Raw genomic sequence first — 8,978 nt, 5'->3', positions numbered from 1 at the left:
CTATACATTATTGTTAGAAAACCTTCGAAAAACTGAACTCAAACACCAGCATTAAACAAAAAAAAAAAAAAAAAAAAAAAAAAAAATCCACACTTGTCAAATGTTCCTAACCAAGACTAATTCGTGGCAAACCTTGAGAACCTATGGCCCACTCACCCTGCTCCATTACTATAAACATCAGTTGGGCATGGCAGACCCAGAGGCTACTCTGTAGCCTAGAAAGTGAAGTACCTGTCTCTCACTAGTTTGTCCCAGGAAGGTAGAGTCTACCCTGAGGCAGAAAAGACTCCTATACCCAGAAGTTTCCAGAATAAAAGCCAGGTCTTCCAGCACCATCACAGAAGGAATAAGAGCTCCTTGTCTCTGAGACTCCAGGGCTCTGTCTTGTTCCAGCCCACCAATGTAGTTTTCCAGTCAGTCAGCAGGCATTCCTGGATGGGTGCCACGTGCAAAGCTTCAGGCTTCACCTGGAGAGATCAAAGTGGAAAGACTGGTCTTGAGAATGTCAGTACCTGAGTTCAATGCAGAGTTTAAGACTCACCTGACTCAAGTGGTCAGATTCCAGGGATAAAGCTGAAATGAGAGAGAAGGGGGGAATCTGTGGGTCGAATTCTGATTATTCTGCCGCTTCTCCTAGATCAGGAAGGATTTCTTAAGGAACTCCTGGAGGTCAAGGCAGCTTGGTTCTTTTTGCAAAAGCCAAGGGAGCTGAAGCCTCCTCTCAGGAGCCTCCCCTTTCCCCATCACTCAACCCTTCAACCAGCCCCAGTCTAAAGGGAGCAGCTGGACCAGCTCCAGGGCCTTTGGTTCTGCTAAAGCCAACTCACTCTTGATTAGAGCTTATGACCTCTGGTTAGAATCCCTCCAACATTTGTTTTTAATGTACATGTTTCAGGTACCTCCAGCCACCCAGGTCCTCTCCTGTTAGCATCCAGCTCCTGTCTCTGAGTCAGTGCTCTTCTACCCATTTGCTATTTTGCCTTCTATCCGTCCATTTCTGGCAGATGATAAGATTAGCACATACCCCAGTTGCCTCAACCTACAGCTGCCTGTTGACCGAAGCTTTAAAAACAAAGGAGATTCTCCCAAGCTACTCTAGATAAACATGTGCCACCCTCATGTATAACCAGGACTTAGAAAAAATAATGTCTCCATTCGCCTTGTCTTTCCCAGGGTTAAGAGTGTAGCTCAGTGGTAGACTTAGCATGTGCAAGGCCCGAGGTTCCATTCCCAGCAACCAAAATAAAACGAAACAAAGGGTCCTCCCACCACCAGCCACCAGTACTTGTCAAATGCCCCATCCCAAACCAGGTCTATTTTGGTTTACTAAATCCTACTCATTCCTTTGAATGGAAATGAATAAGACTTTTTGGACTGTATTTTCACAGAGTCTGTATTTTACCTGCTATGGATTTTAATGGTTAGCTCAGTTGTTTAAATCTACCGAAAGGCAAGATTCTGCTGAAAGGAGAGACAGAGGAAGCAGATGGACCCAAAGCTGGAGGGTGCATGGGGCTCACAGGGAGAGCACTGATCAACAGTGGGGTTCCCCGACCTCATGTCATCACAGTACCTCAGTGGGTGAGAAAGTGTAAAACATACTCTTTCCTCCCTAGAAAATCACAGCTTACAACTCACTTGTCCCTACAATGCCCTTGCCCTTTGAGTCTTCAAAAGTTGTCATATGTCATTATGTCATGTCATTAGCCTGCTCTAAATAGATAGTAGTAAATTTTAAAGCATTTCATAGCACAATCACCATATTTTGTTATTTTTAACAATGGTGTCAAAGAGGTTTACCTTGCCTCCCTTCCCTTGTATTTACTCTACAAGATCACGTCCTTTTCCCCTGTCTAAAGCTTCCTGTCTGCAGAAGTAGGAGGCCTGGCTAGAGCCAAGCAAGTCCACAGTGGTGCTGAGATGCCTGGCAGGTCTGGCTGGTGTCATGTGGAGTGAACACCAGGGTTCTGCTTCTATCAGGAACCAAAGGGCCTCCTGGGAGACTCATCCTAAGTCTGTAGAAAACAAGAAGCCCAGGGGTCATTAGTACCAGAGCACTGCACTCCACAGGGTAGGCCATCTACCACAGTGACCTTGGCTCAGACAAGGTTCTCAAGTTCTTGCAGGAGTTGGTGGCATACCAGAGAGGAAGACTTCGGACTGAAAATAACTGAAGACCTAACCACAGTGGCTTAACCCAATGAAGGCATTATCTTCCTAGTTCAGTGGCCCAATGTTGAGGTCTCGTTGAGACTTCATTGGCCCCTTCGTCAGGACACTGCTCCTGTCACACCCAATGTAACAGAGGAGGAAGCTAATCTTACAGTAGAAACTTTTCTCTAAGCAAACTGAGCTTTGTTTTGTCTCCTTGACCAGCACTCTACTCACATGGCCACTGCTGACTGTAGGTAGCAAAGGAAAGGTAGTAATAGCCAATAGGAATAGAGTAAGCAGCCAGCATAATGTGCAAGGATCAGGTCTCATGGCACACAGATTCCTGTAATATCCACAGCCCTGACCCCATAAAAACAGCTTTCTCCATTTACAAAGAACACAGAGTGACTTGGACAAGTGAGGACCACTCATAGGGATAATGGTACCTTCCTCTTTGGTAGGGGATCATCTGGAGTGCCTCAAAGATCCATCAGGGATACCCAGAGAGATGCTCTCTGGTGTCACAGTTCTTTCAAGGGACCATGAACAGGAAAAGAAAGCAGTGAGCAATGCCCATGGAAAATGGAGCCATCACATCACATATCTGCACAGGCGCAGCCTGGACTCTCCCAGGAACTGCTGAGTGAGATGCTCTGGGCTCTGCTTTAGCAAGACCACACGGACATCTTTGGCTCCTCAATTTGGGGAAACAGTGGCCTTTGGCATCTGGAATCTAATTGTTTGATGGAACACACACACACACACACACACACACACACACTCACACACAAAAGACCATTTGTCTGGAGCGTTGAATTGAGAAAACATTTATGAAAATAAGATCTTTGTTTCTGATGAAGAGGGAAACTAAATGGGTTGAGTCATGTGTGTACCTGATTCTCTGCACAGACTATTTTTAATCATTGATGCTTGCAAATATGCTTTATTTTCATTGACTAACAAGAAAATAGAGTTCAGAGCCAGGCGTTGTGGTACACACTTTTAATCCTAGCACTCAGGAGGCAGAGGCAGGCAGATATCTGTGAGATCAAGGCCAGCCTGGTCTATCTAGCAAGTTCCAGGTCAGCTTCCAGCTGGGGCTACAGAGAGACCCTGGAGAGAGAGAGAGAGAGAGAGAGAGAGAGAGAGAGAGAGAGAAGACAGGGAAGGAAGAAGGAGTGGCAGGAGGGAGGAAAAATAGAGCCTAAAGAACTTGAAAATTTTAATCTAAGATCACTCAGCTAAAATATTAAATATCCCAATTAAAACCTATACACTTAGATTGGGGAGAAGGCTCGGGCTCAGTGGTTAAGCCTTTGTTCTGAAAAGGGGATGATAGGACTTCAGATCCCCAGTACCCATGTAAATGCCAGGTAGGAGCAATGGCCCACTTGTAATTCCAGCCAGAGAAGGCAGAGACAAGGGAACCCAGAGAAAGACTATCCATAAGGCAGGCTCTGGGTTTGATTAAGAGATCCTGCCTTAATGAATAAAGTGGAAGAGTTATGGAAGATGATTCTTGACATCAATGTCATGCTTCCACATGCATGCACACTCATGCCTATGTGCACATGTATTCACACACGTGTTCCCACACACATGCAATACGCACAAACCCAAACAGAAAATAAAAACTATACTTTCTGGATCCATAGCCCACATCTGTCTTCTGCATGGCATGTGCTTGAGTGACTCCATTTTTTCACCTAAACAATTATTTCTATCATTCACATGATCCCACCTATGTCTAAGAAAATCTAATATAGCCACACCTACAAAATCCTGAATGTCAGGGCTGGAGAGATGGCTCAGCAGTTAAGAACACTGCCTGTTCTTGCAGAAGACCCAGGTTCGAATCCCAGCACCCACATGACAGCTAATAACCATCTGTAACTCCAGTTCCAGGGGATCTGACATCCTCTTGACCTCTGCATTTCATGACACGGTTGCACTTACACATATGCAGGCAATACATGCATACACATAAAACAAAAATAATAAACAAAAATTTTTTTAAATCCTGAATGCCAGCTACTCAGTAGCTCTTAAAGATAAGAAGGTGTTGGGATGCTTATCAAACATGTAAAACAGTAGCAAGTTCAGGAGACTCAAAATCCCAAGTGCTGTAGCCTTGCTGTCTACAGCAGCATGAAAACCCTCTGGTGGCAGACTCACTCACCAGACTGCCCAGGGCTAGGAGGGTGAAGCAGTGAGATGAGCTTAAGGAAGAACCAAGAATTTCAGTAATCAAGAAAAGTAATATTTTAAAATAGCATCGTAAAAAGTCCAGGGTGAGGAAAATCTCAATATTTGCATAAAGTGCACACTGTTATATATCTCTTCGCCCTGTGGTTTCCCATCAGTGAGGCTCCCATACCCCTTTGGCTTTTGTATCCACTCCAGATACTTTCCTGAGTGGTGAAAGTGGTGTCCACACAGTTTGGCAAAGACAGACTTCATAACTACTCATTTTTTATTGAAAAATGTCTGTTCTTTCCTCTGGTTAGGTCAAAATATGGGAAGACATATAGATATGTACATACACATTGGGAACGCAATCTTCCTTTTTGCTTTGGACTCCAGTGCGTGACTCCAACCTCCACCCCCCCCCCATTATCATTTTGCTATTGTCAAAAGGAGACAGGAAACTGAGCAAGGAAGACCTCAGATGACATTAGTGAATGTTCCGCTTCCTGTAGGTTAACCCCATCCACACTTCCTCGGCATTTAGCTGTGAGCTGCTGCACCCTTTGCAAATGGCCCTATCCTTGAGAGATACTGTAACTTTTTAATGACCTTAACAGTGTTGGAATGACCATGTTACCCTACAAGAGATCCTCCACATAGCAGTGAGCAGCAGACATGAAACTTGTTCTTTATTAAAGGGGGCACTAACAATTACTTTGACAACAGTAGAAAGGCCATAAGTTAGGGGCCAAGTACAGGACAATGCAAGCAAGACCGAGTCATTTTCTTTTAAAAGGGTTCAAGAGCAATTAGCACTTCATTACTATGACATAAATGCAAATTTATCCCCCCCCCCAATTCTTTCCACCCAACCTGGGAAAGCACTGTTTTAGGAAAAACTGCCATGAGTTGCCCAGGTAGGCAGGGAGCAACTCCACTGCCCAACCCCTTTGAAGAGGGTCAGATAGCAGACTTCACTGAGAGCTTGAGTGGCCACTTCACCGAGACCAGGGCAGGGCAGAGCCACTAGATGAAAGGGACTGTGGGAACTCCACAGCCACAGCAGGCTGTGTTCAGCCAGGAGCTTGGCAGCCCACTGCTGCACATGACAGGATAGTGACAGTGACAGGACACCGCAGTGGCCCTCAGAAGCTCTGCATCCATGCCGAGAGGACAGGGACTGGCAAGGAACTGCACAGCTGAGGTTTTTCCCATTGAAAGCCCACAGCTCCTGATGATCAAAGTGATTACCTTAAATAATTGATTTCCTTACATCAGTCCAAAAGACAAAGGAAAAACCCTCGGAGGGCTGTAAACAGTGTGAGATGCAATCGCACCACTGGAATGAGGTGCTCAGAAAAATGGGGTCTGAACGCCCGAGGGTGTGATTAGAGCATCCTACATCAAAGGATGGTATCCTAAAATAGTTCACCCTAAAAATAATTTCACACACTTCATTGTAAAAAGGACTATGGATGAGAAAATTCCTGAACAGCTCCTTCCAGCCCCTTTTATTCACCACTAACGTCTCAGGGGGCAGCAGAGAGGAGACAAAATGGTGAAGCAAAGCCATAGGGGTAACTGAGGACAGGGTAGCTCCCTGTGTAGGAAGCCTGTCCCATGCTATCATCATCTGCAAGGATGTGCTTAAACACACAAACACATACACACACACACACACACAAACAAAATATACTAACAAACATACACAAAAATACACTCACAAACATATATACACAAACATACAAAAATACATTTACACATACACACACAAATATGCTCACAAACACTCACAAAAATACATTCACAAACAGACACATACACACAAACATACATTCACACATACAAACACACACAAATATATTCACACAAACTAATGAATACACATTAATGCACTCAAAAAATTCATACATACTCACAAACTAAACTCATAAACACACACAAACATGCTCAGAAACACACAAAAAATACAGTCACAAACACGCATACAAATATAGTCACACATACTTATAAACACACAAAACACAAGCATACACAAAAAGTACATTTACACATACTTACAAACACAAAGTACACACACAAACATACAAAACTATATTCACAAACATGAAAACATGCACACAAAATAAGATCACAAATATACATACACACTCACAAACACATACTGTCTTCACACATGAACACACACTCACAAATACATGCACACACACAGCCTGTGGCAGAATCTGCCCCACTCCACCATCTTGGGTATTCCTCTTCATGTCAGTGTTGCAAGGTTGTATGGAACTCATCCCAGGAACATGGAGGTAGCGGATCCTAAGCCCAGGTCCTATATAGCATCTCTTCAGTTCCATGGTGACTCATGATGTATGCATGACCCATGATGGAAATAAAATCCAACTGACTTCCAAGGGTGCACTGTGTGTGCCCTGATGTGTTCCAATCTGCAAGATACCGTGTATGTATGGGGGTTGGGAGAATTCTGAGCAAGTATCCTGGGAGACTATCACAAGGGGAACGAGACAGGTGGATCCCAGTGAGCTTCCACGGTCATTGCCAGGATAGACAGGAACCAAGTAGAGAGCTGAAAGCGCTTCATAGGAAAGCTGAGTCAGAGCTGGTGCCTCTGAGAGATAAGAACATTTCAGCAGCGCCAAGGGGACAGAGGCACCCCTGAAGAAGGGACCAGTGTGTGTCGAGGTACAGACCTGTGGTTAAAACCCAGGGTGGGGCTAGATAGAGAAGCATCTAGCAGTGAGAAAAGGGGCAAAGGAACCACAGCATCTGAAATGGGAACCCTCTCAGAAGCACTAGTCAGAGCTGGAGCTCGGTGTTCTGCAAGCTGGACCCCAGGATGTCCCCACAGCCTATGTCTGCCCTGCTGAATCCACCCAGCTCTGACTTCACTGACACCAGCTGATCAGAAGAGAAAGCTAGGGTGATGCCATACATTAGTAACACAGGTAAGTCAGGAGAATGACCAGATGAAATCAGAGTACTGTGTGACTGAATGATGCATGATGTCTGAACATCTATGGAGAACTGTTCTGGATAATGAAGTCTCTCAGACTAGACAGTGCATAGAAGCCAAACTCCTCAGGGCCTGGCCAGCCACAGCACCATGGTGCAAACCTGTGAGCAAGGAGCATCACACACCAAAAGGCAGCCATTTTGGCCTGGTGTGCACTTCATTAGGAAAACAGTTTTGCTTTATAGATTCAGAACTACAAGCATAAAAAGCGTTGATTCTTAAGGGCTGGAGAGATGACTCCAGTTCCCAGCACCCACCTGGTGGCTAACAACTGTCCTGTAACTTAAGTCCCAGGGGTTCGGACCCTCTCTTCTGGCCTCTACAGCTACTGCACAACATGGGCTCAGTTACATACATGGAGGCAAAACATTCATATACATAAAATAAAATAAATACATTTTAAAGGTTGATTCCTAGATGTGTGGTTGTACAAATAGAACTTGTTTCACACAATACTCAGTGGCTAATATTTTCTTTATTTACAAGGAGTTTCCAGTGTTTCAGAAACATTGCAGACCAGGAGCTTCCCAAGGGCAGTCCTTCACTGCTGTTTGCAGCAGGAGCCTGGAGTGTGGTAGGGGTTTGATGAAAGCACCACATCTGTTAGAGGCAAGGAAGGTTAAACCCCCAGGCACTGTAGTTACCCTTTGGCGGAGCAGGTTATGAAGGACAATAGTGTCCCAGGTCCTTTGGAAGCCCTCATGTCATCTAGAGGAACAGAAATCCAGTGTAACTGATGGTCACGGCAGAGTTCAGCAAGGAGACCTGGGAATCAGGGACTCCAGGTGTTATTAAAATTCTAAGCCACAGGATGGGGAGATGGCTCTGTGGGAAACACACACACACACACACACACACACACACACACACCATTTATAGGCCATGTTTCCATGTTTCCTTATTGGTTTTTTCTATTTTCTGAATTTTTATGAGTGGGTATAACTGGCATTATTTGTTTTTTAAAGAATTTATTTTTAAAAACGCTGAGAAGAGCAAGGAATGCTGTAGATACACCCAAATTCTCAACACTCAGAATTAACAACTATCAATATTTTCTCATAGTTACATCTAATCTTTTTACGCATGTGTGTTTTTATTATTAAAAATAGCGGCTACAGTTCCTAGTAGAGAAGGAAAAGGAGAAAGGGAAAAGAAAGAAAGGTGGACAAGACAGGGAGGAAGCAGAGAAAGGAAGAACTACCTGCCCAGACAGCAGAGTTCCCTTGGCCAGCCAGTCACCCCTACTCTTCTCCTGGGAAACAACTTTCCACTTGGACTCTACATGCACATGCACACACATCTCCGTAAATAATCTGAGGCATGTTTTGGTATGTGCTTGATCATACCCTCGCACCGTTTTGTTCGATTTGCCTCTTATCCACTTTGGTTCTGAGAGGGCTCCATGTCGATGTATAATATTCTATTGTAATCTTTTTACTAACTGTGCAGTAGCCCATCTAGTCAGAGTAACCTCCATGAAAGACTGTAGGATATTTCCAGTATTACACTATTAGAAACAATGTTGCAATGAACCTCTGGGTCTATGAGTCATTATCCACCTATCATAGTGATGGTCCAAACTATATTCCTAGAAATGATGTTGCAC

General features: G+C 44.4%; 1 long non-coding RNA gene across 1 annotated transcript in view; it reads right to left on the bottom strand.

Annotated features, from left to right (window-relative positions):
• Nucleotides 1-82: 82 nt before the first annotated feature.
• Nucleotides 83-8,978, bottom strand: part of LOC115067167 — a 244,398-nt gene continuing 235,502 nt past the window's right edge. The window contains exon 5 of the long non-coding RNA XR_003846605.1: nt 83-467. This is a non-coding gene — a long non-coding RNA (uncharacterized LOC115067167). The remainder of the gene's footprint in view (nt 468-8,978) is intronic.

This window comes from Nannospalax galili, unplaced genomic scaffold, assembly GCF_000622305.1.
Source record: "Nannospalax galili isolate Female #2095 unplaced genomic scaffold, S.galili_v1.0 scaffold100, whole genome shotgun sequence".
Lineage (NCBI taxonomy): Eukaryota > Metazoa > Chordata > Mammalia > Rodentia > Spalacidae > Nannospalax > Nannospalax galili.
Note: the sequence above shows the minus strand (reverse complement) of the source record. Positions and strands in the feature narration are given on the sequence as shown.